This window comes from Macaca thibetana, chromosome 7, assembly GCF_024542745.1.
Source record: "Macaca thibetana thibetana isolate TM-01 chromosome 7, ASM2454274v1, whole genome shotgun sequence".
Classification (NCBI taxonomy): domain Eukaryota; kingdom Metazoa; phylum Chordata; class Mammalia; order Primates; family Cercopithecidae; genus Macaca; species Macaca thibetana.
Window position 1 is genome coordinate 142321321 of NC_065584.1, and position 14854 is coordinate 142336174.

General features: G+C 38.7%; 1 protein-coding gene and 1 pseudogene across 1 annotated transcript in view; both read right to left on the reverse strand.

The window, feature by feature from the left end:
- The window catches only part of ALDH1A2 (aldehyde dehydrogenase 1 family member A2), a 116323-nt gene that overhangs the window by 23631 nt on the left and 77838 nt on the right, over window positions 1–14854 (reverse strand). The gene's annotated exons all lie outside the window — the stretch shown is intronic.
- On the reverse strand, window positions 1053–7403 carry LOC126958480 (calponin-2-like; annotated as a pseudogene).

The window sequence follows — 14854 nt, forward strand, 5'->3', positions numbered from 1 at the left end:
AACTACAAATAGATTAAATTGGCAGAGGAGTAGCAATGGTATTACTTGTTTAAGCAGTGTGGCTTATAGATATGTCTTTTTACTTTACAGCTGCACTGTATGAGCCAGAGCTTCTTTCAGAGAAATAGAATCAAAGTAGAACTTTGCTCACATGCCCATATGTACCCCTGTCTTCAGTCAGATGTTTACTATATTGCCAGTTCTGTATAGTTTTATAGTATGTGTGAGCTTTTAGAAATGTCTGCAAACTTCTAATACTGGCAGTTTTTTGTTTCTTGGTTAATTTATGGTTACAGGGAATACACTGGACCATGTCCTTGCTTTGCTGACTGTGAATTCATTTTTTTTCCTTAAGGTGGATTCCATCAATTATCTCTCTCCTGACCAACTATAGACATAGTAAACAATATGAGTGGTATCTTTCAGTTTACACAACTGCTTTATTCTAGCACAGGTTAACAAACTCAGAACTGTGGTTTTTTTTCTCAAATGGGCCTGGAAACATCTTCTGGAGTATGACCCAACTATTCAAATTATGTGTAAAGTAGTGATTCTTAAATGTCAATGAATGTAAGAATCACTGGGTATACTTAGTAATAATGGGAATTCCTGAACCTATTTCCAAAATTCTAACTTAAGAAAATCTTGAGTGGAGTCCAGAAGTCTGTTTTAATAAGCACCTCCAACCTCACCACTGCAGGTGAGGTGGTCTTTACACAACTACTGAAAAACAAAGGAAACTACATAACATTTTTCTGCAAAGAAATTTCTCCCTACACCAGAATTCCATTCTGGCAAACTCAGTTTGAAGGAGTAGCCACCACTCTAGGCCACAGCAAGAAATCATACGTGAGTTCCTTAATAGGTACCAGGCATCTTCTTCCAGCACTGTATTCTTTTTTAAAATTATACTTTAAATTCTAGAATACATGTGCAGAACGTGCAGGTTTTTTACATAGGTATACATGTGCCATGGTAGTTTGCTGTACCCATGAACCTGTCACATCTACATTAAGTATTTCTCTTAATGTTATCCCTCCCCTAGCCCCTCAACCTCTGACAGGCCCCAGTGTGTGATGTTCCCCTTTCTGTGTCCATGTGTTCTCATTGTTCAACTCCCACTTATGAGTGAAAACATATGGTGTTTGGTTTTCTGTTCCTATGTTAGTTTGCTGAGAATGATCGTTTCCAGTTTCAGCTTCATCCAGGTCCCTGCAAAGGACAGGAACTCATCCTTTTTTATGGCTGCATGGCACTCCATGGTGTATATGTGCCAATTTTCTTTATCCAGTCTATCACTGATGGGCATCTGGGTTGGTTCCAAGTCTTTGCTATTGTGAATAGTGCTGTAATAAACATACGAGTGCATGTATCTTTATAGTTTAATGCTTTATAATCCTTTGGGTATATACCCAGTAATGCGATTGCTGGGTCAAATGGTATTTCTAGTTCTAGATCCTTGAGGAATTGCCACACTGTCTTCCACAGTGGTTGAACTAATTTACACTCCCATCAACAGTGTAAAAGCATTCTTATTTCTCCAAATCCTCTCCAGCATCTGTTGTTTCCTGACTTTTTAATGATTGCCATTCTAACTGGCATGAGATGGTATCTCATCGTGGTTTTAATTTGCATTTCTCTAGTGACCAGTGATGGTGAGCATTATTCATATGTTTGTTGGCTGCATAAATGTCTTCTTTTGAGAAGTGTCTTGTTCATATCCTCTGCCCACTCTGTGATGGGTTTTTTTCTTGTAAACTTGTTTAAATTCCTTGTAGATTCTGGATATTAGCCTTTTGTCAGATGGATAGATTGCAAAAAATGTTCTCACATTCTGTAGGTTGCCTGTTCACTCTGATGATAGTTTCTTTTGCAGTGCACAATCTCTTTAGTTTAATTAGATCCCATTTGTCAATTTTGGCTTTTGTTGCCATTGCTTTTGGTCTTTTAGTCATTCAGTGTTTGCCCATGCCTGTGTCCTGAATGGTATTGCCTAGGTTTTCTTCTAGGATTTTTATGGTTTTAGATCTTACGTTTAAGACTTTAATCCATCTTGAGTCAATTTTTGTATAAGGTGTAAGGAACGGGTCCAGTTACTGTTTTCTGGATATGGCTAGCCAGTTTTCCTAACACCATTTATTAAATAGGGAATCCTTTCCCCATTTCTTGTTTTTGTCAGGTTTGTCAAAGAACAGATGGTTGTAGATGTGTGATGGTATTTCTGAGGTCTCTATTCTGTTCTATTGGTCTATGTCTCTGTGTTGGTACCAGTACCATGCCGTTTTTGTTACTGTAACCTTGCAGAAAAGTTTGAAGTCAGGTAGCATGATGCCTCCAGCTTTGTTCTTTCTTCTTAGGATTGTTTTGGTTATACGAGGTCTTTTTTGCTTCCTTATGAAATTTAAAGTAGTTTGTGCTAATTCTGTGAAGAAAGTCAGTGGTAGCTTGATAGGGATAGCACTGAATTTATAAACTACTTTGGGCAGTATGGCCATTTTTGTGATATTGATTCTTCCTAACCATGAGCATGGAATGTTTTTCCATTTATTGTGTCCTCTCTTATTTCATTGAACAGTGGTTTGTAGTTCTTGAAGAGGTCCTTCGCATCCCTTGTAAGTTTTACTCCTATTTTATTCTCTTTGTAGCCATTGTGAATGGGAGTTCACTCATGAGTTGGCTGTCTAGTGTTGGTGTATAGGAATGCTTGTGATTTTTGCAGATTGATTTTGTTTCCTACGACTTTGCTGAAGTTGTTTATCAGCTTAAGGAGATTTTGGGATGAGATGATGGGGTTTTCTAAATACACAATCATGTCATCTGCAAACAGAGACAATTTGACTTCCTCTCTATCTGAACACCCTTTATTTCCTTCTCTCGCCTGACTGCCCTGGCTAGAACTTCCAATACTACGCTGAATAGGAGTGGTGAGGGAGCACATCCTTGTGCTGGTTTTCAAAGGGAATGCTTCCAGTTTCTGCCCATTCAGTATATTGGCTGTGGGTTTGTCATAAATAGCTCTTATTATTTTGAGATATATTCCATCGATACCTCGTTTATTGAGAGTTTTTAGCATGAAGAGGTATACAATTTTATTGAAGGCTTTTTCTGTATCTGCTGAGATAATCATGTGGTTTTTGTCATTGGTTCTGTTTGGCTCTGTTTGCATCCCAGGTATGAAGCCGACTTGATTGTGGTGGGTAAGATTTTTTTTTTTCCTTACAGAGGTTTTATTGTGTTTGGTCCACAGTCGTATTTTACATTATCTCATGGAGCAGGGCACCTGGGTGGGGGTCCCTGTGCAGTACTTGGTGGGGCATGTGGCCAAGGGAGATGGAGCAATATAGCTGGCAAGGCCCAGAAGGGGAGAAGGGCTGGGGCCTACTAAGGGGCCGGGCACAATGGCTCACACCTGTAGTCTCAGCACTTAGGGAAGCCAAGGCGGGTGGATTACCTGAGGCCAGGAATTCGAGACCAGCCTGGCCAACATGGTGAAACCTCATCTCTACTAAAAATACGAAAGTAGCTGAGCATGGTGGCGTATGCCTGTAATCCCAGCTACTTGGGAGGCTGAGGCAGGAGAATCCCTTCAGCTCAGGAGGTGGAGGTGCAGTGAGCCAAGATGACACCACTGCACTCCAGCCTGGGCCACAACAACTAAAAATAAAATCTACTGAGGCCACAGTGGGGCGGGGATTTGGGATTAGCCCCAACAACTCAGCATTCCACTTCCTTGTACGGAACTCACTTTCCCCACTGGGCCCTGAGGCAGGTCTGAGGTCTGTTGGTCTGAGGGTCCTAGGGAAACTCAGCCACTTGGGATCCTGAAATATTTAGCATCATAGCCAGGCCCCCTTTCCCAGGGGACTCATTTCCCAGCACCCTCCCCACTGTCCTCACCCCATTCCTTGGGGGAAAAAATGTATTTTTCTTTTGTTAATACTTCCTGAAACTTCTGCGGGTAGAGAAACCATAAACTGATCAGCTGACAAAAGTGGGAAGAGGCGAGGCAACCGGAAACCTTCGGGGACTAGTTCCCTCCAAGCCCATGTCTCTTCTCCCCAGCACAGCTCTGCTGACAGCCTGGACGTGCCAGCAGGGACCCTCACCCTACACATATTGGGATATGGCCTTGACCCCTTCCCCCACAGCCTGGTGGCTCAGTCCTGTGAAGGACCAAGGCAAGGGGGGAAAAAGCCCTGCTGCCTGATTCCATCTTGTCACTCAGAGACCCTTGGTTGACTGGCAGCACTGAACAGGTTAAGAAACAAAAAAAGATGAAAACATAGAAAAACCCAAAAAAACCCAGACAGGGGGACAGTGGGGGAAGAGAGTGCTGGCAACCTCAGTAGCGTAGCTGGACTCCTCCTGGTAGTAAGGGCAGTCGCCAGCACCCAAGGGAGCCCTGTTGGCCACTGTGCCTTGCCGGCAGTACTTGGGGTCATATATATGCTGGCCCAGGCCAAAGACCTGGCTACTCTGGTTGGCACCCTGGGTGTAGCCCATCTGCAGGGACTTGGTGGAATTATCACTTGTCAGTTCCCAACTTGGTATCATAGATATGCCATCGCATCCCATGAGCCGTCATGCTCACCTGGCTGGCACACTTATTTGTATCCATCTGGAGGCTAATGGTCGAGGGGTCCGTGGGGGGGCAGAATGTGGTTCTTGGGGTCATAGAGATGCCTCCTTATGCCATACACGGTCAGGCTGACTGGTTGGCCCATTTGTTGGTGCCCAGCTGCAGCCTGATGATGCACTGACCGGCCTTCATGGTGGCGTCATTGAAGTTCTGCTTCTGCTTCTCTGAGTACTTGACACCAATGTCCACCCCGCTCCGTGGCCCCTTAGTCTTGGCCTTCCCTGCTAGAGCAAAAAGAGACACCTGCACATGCCTCATGTTCCCACTCTCAAACAGGCTGTTGGCCTTGAACAGGTCCACGGGGTTCATGCCATAGTTGACCATGGCCTTGATGAAGTTGGAGAGGTTTTCTAGTTGGTGCCAATTCTGCATGAAGTGATTTACCTTGGGGACTGAGTCTGGCTGCAGCTTGTTCATGTGTGTATAAGATAATCCCACCCTTCAGGCTCTTCTGGGAGTCGGGGTCGATGGAGAGGTCCGGTGAGTCCCTTGATCCAGCTTCAGAGCTCTGCCTCCTTCTGAGGGTCATATTTGGACAGGAGCCAGTTCTTTACCTTGGCTGACAGCCCATACAAGAGGCCCTTGTTGAACTGTGTATAACTCATGGCTGGGGGGCTGCGGGATGGGGTTGCACGGGACAGGGGTAGATAAGCTTTTTGATGTGCTGCTGGATGGTTCATCAGGGATATTGGCCTGAAATTTTCTCTTTTTGTTGTGTCTCTGCCAGGCTTTGGCATCAGGATGATAATGGCCTCATAAAATGAGTTAGGGAGGAGTCCCTCTTTTTCTGTTGTTCGGAAGAGTTCCAGAAGGAATGGTACCAGCTCCTCTTTGTACCTCTGGTAGAATTCGGCTGTGAATCCATCTGGTCCTGGGCTTTTTTGGTTGGCAGGCTATTAATTACTGCCTCAATTTCAGAACTTGTTATTGGTCTATTTGGGAAGTCAACTTCTTCCTGGTTTAGTCTTACAGTATTCTCTGATAGTAGTTTGTATTTCTGTGGGATCTGTGGTGATATCCCCTTTATCATTTCTTATTGTGTCTTTTTGATTCTTCTCTTTTTTCTTCTTTATTAGTCTGACTAGTGGTCTATCTTGTTAATCTTTTCAAAAAATCGGCTCCTCTGTTCCTGTACCGTATTCTAAATCCAGTACATTATGTTACCAAAAAAGAAAAAGGATTCATCATCAGTTTATCCAAGCAAGCACTCAGGCAGTCTTCCAAGAAGTGAAATAGAAGAGCAAACATACACAAAAAAACACTTATTGGTAGCCAAAATTATTTGTAAAATATTTACAAAAGCTACAAAGTAAACAAAAGGAGAGTAAAGTTGCCAGAGGACAGCAGAATGTAGTTACTGCTACATATAATAAATATATGCAAATGAAAGTTTGCATATAATAATAGAAATATTATATGCAAATGGAAGTTTCAGATTCAACTAATATGAGAGTTCTTACTATATGCCAAGCAGTATGCTTGGAACTTTCAAATACATTATTTTAATCTTCAAATGAGCCTGTAGGGAGTGATTCATAGGCCTTATTAATAGAAGAAGACATGAAAGAAAAGACTAAATAATTCACCAAAACTCACACCGCAGGAAAGCTGGGATTTGGTCCATGATTGGTGGATCAAATCCAGTGCGTCATCTATTATACCACACTTCCCCAAGCATTAATTGTCCCGTAAACTTCATTTTAAAAATAAATATAAAACAATGACGGTTAATATTTACTGACACTTTACTAAGAATTAGATCCTGTGCTAAACACACTAGATATACTAGCTTTTCTTAGTCCATTCAGTTTACCTATAATGTCCCAGACTGGATACCTAATAGAGAAAGGAAATTATAGTTCCAGAGGCTGGGAAGTCCAAGGTTGAGACACACACATGAGGTGAAGGACTTCTTGTGGTGTCATCCCATGGTGAAAGATGGAAGAGCAAGAGAGCAGAAGACTGAATGTGTAACCGCAAGCCCTTTTATAAAGGCATTAATCTATTAATGTGGGTTAACAGATTAGTACCCATCTAAACACCTCTCACTAGTGACCCTCTCTCAACACTATTGTATTGTAGATTAACCTACACACACTTTCCAGGGAACACGTTCAAATCATCTTTCATCCTCACAATCCATGAGGTAGGTACAATCATCTCTAATCTACAGCTGGGATATCTGAGGTCTGGAGAGAATAACAACATGTACTGTGAATGAATCCATTCAAGTATAATAGATGTTTAAATTGTCTAGTTTTCTGATATGACTCTGACATATTTCATCTTGATTCCTTTAGCATGATTTGAAGACTGTGTTCAGAACTTCTTATGAAAAAGTGATGATTTCCTGTAGTTGGTTTACAGAGAGGCAAAGTATAGAGTTGTGATATACTATTCTGTCAAACTTTCATTTTAGGAGAGCACTGAGGAGTACTTTATTTTCTTTTAAGAGAGTAAAGGATGAAGAGAAATTAACTCAGGCTGAACTACATTAAAGCTGTAAAAATCCTAAAGTAATGTTAAATTGTATGGGTTGGTCTTTGTTGATCATTAGCTTAATCAGATTGATCATTTACTGTTCAGCTTGGGATTATCTTTGCTTATGACAAGCAATCCGCATAGTTTTGTATATGGACATTAACTTGCCCTGAATGTGGTTAAGAATATAATCTGAAGTGCAAAAAGACGATTCATGGGAAATCACTGTTGAAGAAAACCTATTATTTTCTCCAGCTTTTACAGGCTTTTGCACCACCTGACTACTAACTACTCTCACTAGAACACTGAAGCTACATGTTTAGCAGTCATTGAGCATGTGGTGTTCAGTGTTGGCTCAACTAGCAAGAGTTAAGGACCCTAGGAAATCAGACACACACTACCCTTCTCAACATGTCCCATCTGGTATGATTTAGGTTCTTTGGGCTGTGTTGTTTTCATTTCCCCATCTCTATAAGGTTTTTCACATCCTATTAAAGAGACTTCTAAGGATAGACACTGAATTCACATAAAATCTGCAGCTCTGGTGTTTAAATGCCTGTTAAAAGTACAACTGCAGGAATAACCAAAAAAAAAAACAAAACTGCATTTGCTATTGAAAGGAAACAGTGAAACCTAATATCCCATCCTACCTTCCAGCAAAATATGTATTGAGCTTTTACAAAGTACTGGTTCTTTAATATCTGGCATAGGAAATGATTTTGAGAATAAATGATACCAGTATTTGTTGATTATCTGCCAATATCAAACAACACATTACTCACAAGGGTCCTCACAGCTAGCATTCCTTTCCTCGAAGTTCTTTTTGTATTTTGGTTCCCATACAACTACAATTCCCTTTTTTCCAAAGAGATTAGTGGTAAGAGAAAAGGAAGACAGTCTTAAGTTCTTCTTCCCGGTTGTGAATATTAACAACTGTGGAATTAAGATGGAGAATTATCTTTTATCTTAAAATAACTTTTATCTTTGAATAAAGTAGCTTTTCATTCAAATGTAAATATCTTCAACTAATGCCTTTCTCCTAGATACAGATACTTTTGAAAATTATATTAAATGACAGAACTTTAGTTCTATCCTTGATCTTAGCATCTTGAAAATCGTAACATTTTTAGGTAATGATGCAGAGAATTCTCATCTTCCTCCATGCTCCCATAACACACCACACTATAATAGTTACATATTCACAGATTATTGCCTGGGCTAGACTGAGTCACACAAAACAACACCTTTGCCTCTCCAAGATCTAGCACAGTGCTAGACACATAAGTGCTCAATAAATGTTTGTGGAATTGACTTGAAACAACCTAAGTTTAAAACTTTCAAGTCCTATATCAGACAGTGTGAAACGGAAACCTTATATTGTAACAAATGAAATTTAAAGAGGCTAACCATGCAATTTTGAAGTGAATTTTAGGAAAAAAAAAAAAAAGAAAAAGAAAAATGGAGTTGCAGTGTGTCTATGACCTTTCTTTTTTGACCATTCATTCAACAAAGCATGTGGCACTGAGAAATTATCCTTCCTAAGTACCCCCATTAATATGTCACTCTGAATTTTAATGGCTCCCTCCTCCTATGGGAGGGTGTACAGTCCCTTAGCCTGAGAGGCAGTGTACCACTGTAATATGGAATATAGTGGTGTGTGACTCTCAGCCCTACAACTTACTAGCATGTAACCCTGGGCAGGTAATTTAACCCCTCTTAGCCACACTTTGCTCTTTGGTGTAGGGTTGTTGTAATAATGGATTCAAAGTATTTAGCAGGTACTTAACACAAAGTAAGTGCTAAATCAATGTTGGCTATTAATATCCAAAATGTAAAGCCTTTGTAAAATTGATTTTTCACAGCTTGAGATGTAACTCGTATCCCATAAAATCCACTTTTTTGATGTGTACAGGTCAGTGAATTTTAGTATATTAAGAGTTGTGCATCCATCACAACCATTGCTTCTATCTGAGGACATAAGTACCCCAAAAGATACTTCATATTCCATTAGCAGTCACTTTCCATTCTCCCAGTCCTTTGCAACTACTAATCAACTGTCTGTTTATAGATTTGCCTATGCTGGACATTTCACATAGCCACATCACATAGCCTTTTGTAACTGGATTCTTTCATTTAGTAGAGTGCTTTCATTTATTCAGGCTGTAGCATGTATAAATACCTCATTCCTTTTTATGGGTGAATAATATTCCACTGTATGGATAGACCACTTTTTGTTAATCAGCTTATTTGATGGACATTTGAGTTGTTTCCACTTTTTGGCAATTAGGAATGATGCTGCTGTGAACATTTTTCTACATGTTTCTTCTGTGATGATCACTTGGTTTTTGTCCTTTATTCCATTACTATGGCGTATTTACATTGATTTTTTTACATATATAAAACCAACCTTGCATTCCTGGAATAAATCCCACTTGGTCGTAGTATATAATCATTTTTATATATTGCTGGATTTCATTTGCTAGTATTTTGCTTAGGATTTTTGCATCTATACTCATAACATGTTGGTATATAGTTTTCTTGTGATATCTTCTACATATTGGCCACAATTTTTTGACCCAGAATTCTTTCCAATGCCTTGATTTGTACCATATTATTTTCCAGTTCATCTGCCTCCCAACATTTCTCCTCAGTCCCTTCCCAATCCCCATGCTGTCCCACTAAGACTTTGTGTTCCCCTCTTCTAGTTGTTGACTAACACTGGCCCTTCTTCCCAATTCACTCTACTTATCCATATCCTACAGACCCACCAAATCCCTCTGTCTTGAAACCTTGAGAGACCATCCAACCCCTGGAGATCTCTCCCTTCTTGAGATGCTGATGTCATATTACAAACTAACAATTGCTTACTGCTTAAAATTTCCCAAACTCATACTGCATTTCATTCTCACGACCCTGAGAAACAGGTATGTATGCTATTATTAAACCGATTTTGTACAAAACCAAGTGGCTGGTCCATAACTGTATAGCTATGTAGTGAAAAACAGTAAACCCTATGCTTACAGTGGCATTTTAAAGAAGGGAAGGGTTCTACTGATCCCTCACCTTCTAGCTCTGAGATAAAGTTTTTATTTACCAAATTCAGTCTTTCCTCCTTCATGTAGCAACCAATATTTACAATGTATGTTTACCATACATAAGATACTATTGGAGGTACTGAGAAGGCCTAAGGGATAGACTCCAAAGAGAATGTCCTCCCCACAAATCTTCATATATGACCAGAAACTGCCATCTTCTAAAAGTAAAACTTATAAAATCAAGACTAAACTGATAAGCAAATCAGCTTACTCAAAGATGAAAAAGGAGTTACTTATGAAAGTGATTCTTAAATATTCAATTATTAATTAAATCTAGGGCTTTTTCAAATCCAGTATGTCCTTATGGTTGTACTCCTAATACTTTGGTTTGACCAACGGAATTAAATAAAATAGTAACCTCATTAACTGTAAAGGCGATCTGCAGAAAACCTAAAGAAAATCAAAGAACAGCATCAAAACTAACCAAAAGGTGCCAGGGAGACTTCTGCTTCTAACTGTAATGGAGCAACCAACACTGGACTTGTCTTACCATTATAAACAACTAGAAAAGTATATGGACTTGTTTTATTCAATCATTGGATATCAGGCAGTATGGGACTATGAATCTAGAGAAGAGGAAAACAAAGGAAATCCTTTCTTGCCAAAACTTTCTAGACTGCAATAGGAGATGAGGAGACCAATGCAGAATATGATGGTCTCACTGAGTTCTGACCAGACAGATAAGAAAGATCTTGTGAAACACTGGGAACATTCAATAGAAACCTCAGCAGGACTTCTACTTATTAATAAGAATAAGCTAGTCTTAACAAAGCTTAAAATTAAGTTCCAAAAGAGACAAGCTGAACCTCAAGTAACTTAACTACCTGTTAGGGGAAAAAAAAAAAAGCTTGGCATTCTTTAAAGAAAAACAACAAAATCTGTACAATGTCCAGTATCCTTTCAAAATAAACACGACCCAAAAACAGGAAAACGCCAGTCAAAAGAAATAAATCCAGAAATGACAGAGAAGTTAAATAGACAAGGATTTCATTATTATTATTATTAGATGGAGTCTCACTCCAGTCGCCCAGGCTGGAGTGGAGTGGTGTGATCTCGGCTCACTGCAACCTGCCTCCTATCCTGCCTCAGCCTCCCGAGTAACTGAGACTACAGGTGTGCACCACCATGCCTGGCTAGAGCTGGGGTTTCACTATGTTGGCCGGGCTGGTCTTGGACTCCTGACCTAAGGTGATCCACCTGCCTCGGCCTCCCAGAGTACTAGGATTACAGGTGTGGGCCACCAAGCCCGGCCACAGACAAGGATTATAAAACAGATATGTCTACATAAATTTAAAAACGAATGAGGGGGTATAGTGAGGAAGAAAGTATCTTCTATTTTAAAAATCATGGAATTTCTAGAACTTAAAAATGAAATCTCTGAAGCAGATTAAGCATTACAGAAGAATATATCAACTCCAAAGATGACAATGAAAGTTACCTAGCCGGAAGCACAAAGGAATAAAAGAGTCCTAGTGACCTTTGAGATAATGACAAATGATCTAACGTATCTGTAAATGGAAGGGGAAAGTAGAAAGCAAAAAAATATTTGAAGAAATAATGGTCAAAATGTTTCCCAATTTGATGAGAACTAGAAACGCACAGATGCAGAAATTTTAACGAACCAACAAAATACACAAAAGCACATCACAATCAAATTGCTGAAAAGAAACTCAAAACCAGTCTGGGGGAAAAGAAACATTACTTACAGTAAAATAAAGATAAGAATGATTGCTGTATCTCATCAGAAACAGTAAAGTCAGAAACATGCCAGAATGTTATCTTTAAAGTCTTGAAAGTAAAATAAAACAAAACACAAACTGTCACATTAGAATTTTATATCCAGAAAACAGTTATTAAAAAGTGAAGACAAAATTTTAGACAAAAGGTGAGAGAAACCATTACTAGTAGACCTGCACTACATGATATGCTAGAGACAACACTTTTCCTCATTTTAATAGAGACATGTAATGTCATGCCAATCAAAATTCCAATGAAAGTTTTTTTAGAGTAACATAAGGTGCTTAGAAAATCGATTTGAAATGTCTTCTAAAAGAATAAATGGGCTTTGAAAAACCAAATAAGAAGGTATCTTGCCTACATTATGGTAACAACCATCTTATAAAACCTAGTAATTCAGGCAGTCTAGTAGTAGTGAAAGAACAGACAAAATTATGAGCTGTAAAACAGAAATTTCCTGTATAGTTTGGTGCAAAAGTCATTGCAGTTTTTGCCATTACTTTTAATCAAATTACGTTTATGCCAACATGTATATATGGAAATATATCACATATAGAAATGTATCATGTAATGTTATGTTATATTCAGATGTGTTACAAAGGGGTAGACTGTTTAATAAATTGTTTTGAAGTAACTGAACATTCATTTATAAACAACCCTCACATTTCATTGTACATGAAAATAAATCCAACCAAAGATTTAAACAAGAACAAAACCATAAAAGTACTGAGAAAATATTTAGGGCCATTTGTATAATCTTAAAGATTTGTAAATAAAAATGACAGCATAATATATCAAACAAGAGATAAGACCTTGTCATGTCAGTACCTACATTTCCTGTCATTCAAAAATGACAGGAAATCCAGAAGCTGTCAGAGAAAGACTAAAGGAGAGGACTACGCGTAAATTTAAAATCTGCACATGGCAAACAACTGTTTTTAAAAAATTAAAAAGCAAAGAACAAACAATATTTTCAAATTCTACAACAAACAAAAGATTAACATACCTAACATAAAAAGACCTCTTATAAATGAAACCATTACTCTAAGGCCTTCTTGGTAAGCAAGAAGGTTCTAGAACCATATCCAACTGAGTGTCTAATATGTACATCCAACCACTTCTAGAACCATATCCAACTGAGTGTCTAATATGTACATTTATACACGTGTGTGTATACATACATACATACGTGTATACAGTTAAAGATTTATAAATACATATACACACACACAAGTAAAATTTTTCTTGGGTCTCCAAAGGTTTTTATTTCAGTAGTCTGTTTAATAGGAAAAATAAGTGGAAAAAACACCCTCAAGAGTACGTTAATACAGGATTACAAATACAGGATTAAATTACGATATACTGATGTAAGAGTATTCTATGCAGCTATTAAAAATAAATGGCAGAGATGTAGGTACTGACACGGCCAGGTGTTATCTCTTGTTTGATATATTATGCTGTCATTTTTATTTACAAAAATTACACAATAGGCCAGGCACCGTGGCTCACGCCTGTAATCCTAGCACTTTGGGAGACCATCACCTGAGGTCAGGAGTTCGAGACCAGCTTGGCCAACATGACAAACCCCATCTCTACTAAAAATGCAAAAAATTAGCCGGGCGAGGCGGCGGGCGCCTGTAGTCCCAGCTACTCGGGAGGCTGAGGCAGGAGAATGGCGTGAACCCGGGAGGCGGAGCTTACAGTGAGCCGAGATCGCGCCATTGCACTCCAGCCTGGGCGACTAAGCGAGACTCTGTCTCAAAAAAAAAAAAAAAAAAAAAAAAAAATACAAAAATTAGCCAGGCATGGCGGTGGGTGCCTATAATCCCAGCTACTTTGGAGGCTGAGGCAGTAGAATCGCTTGAACATGGTGGGCGGAGGTTGCAGTGAGCCGAGATTGTGCCACTTCACTCCAGACTGGGCAAAAGAGTGAAACTCCGTCTCAAAAAAAAAAAAAAAAAAATTACACAATAGAAGCCTCTTGACTGACTCAATCAGGACCATTGGTTGGCCAGCAGAAAAAGGTTAAAGCAGTAAAAGATACTTTAAATATTTCATTTTGGTTTCAAAAATACATATATTCATTCTCCAGTCTTTTGATATAGAACCAATGACTTTTCTTTAATTATGGGTCCAACTGTCTCTTCTGATTAAATCACACCCCTAAATTATTATTTATGATTTCTGGTTTCAATTTCTTTAAAGTGAAATAGGGACTTAAAAACATTTGCAAAGCAATTCCAGGTGCCCATTCTATTTTTCCCAAGTGTTTTACAGTTGTCTTGCTTACTCCTAACTGACTGTGTCTTTAGTTTTTCTTAGTATCTAGCCTTTAGTAAATATTTTCAAAGCCTTAAACTGTTTGATTCAAATATTTCATTAAACTGCAAAATTACAGTAACAAGTACAACTAGAATAAAATGTTTAGAAACAAACAAGCTTAACTCTAGACAAACACAAAACTCAGTAATCTGTGAATTGATATTCAAGTTTATTAATAAATCTTTTATTAAATTTACTACTGTGAGTCAGTTTAACCAAGTATAATTAACTCTGTATCAACTGATATAACGTTTCTAGATCTGTGCTGCCCAATATGGTAGCACACATGGCAATGGAGAACTTGAAATGTGGCTAGTCTGAAGAGATATGCTGTACGTGTAAAACACATACCATATTTCCAAGAAAGAACATGAAAAAGAGAATGAAAAATATTGTGTTAATAGCTTATAGTGATTATATGTTGAAATATTTTGAAAATACTGAATTAAAGTTATTCCAATTAATTTCACTTATTTTTTAATGTGGCTACTAGCCTATTTTAAATGACAAATGTTGCTCTCATTCTACTAGACAGCACTGCTCTAGACCTGCAGACATCCTTTGTTCAATGATGATATCA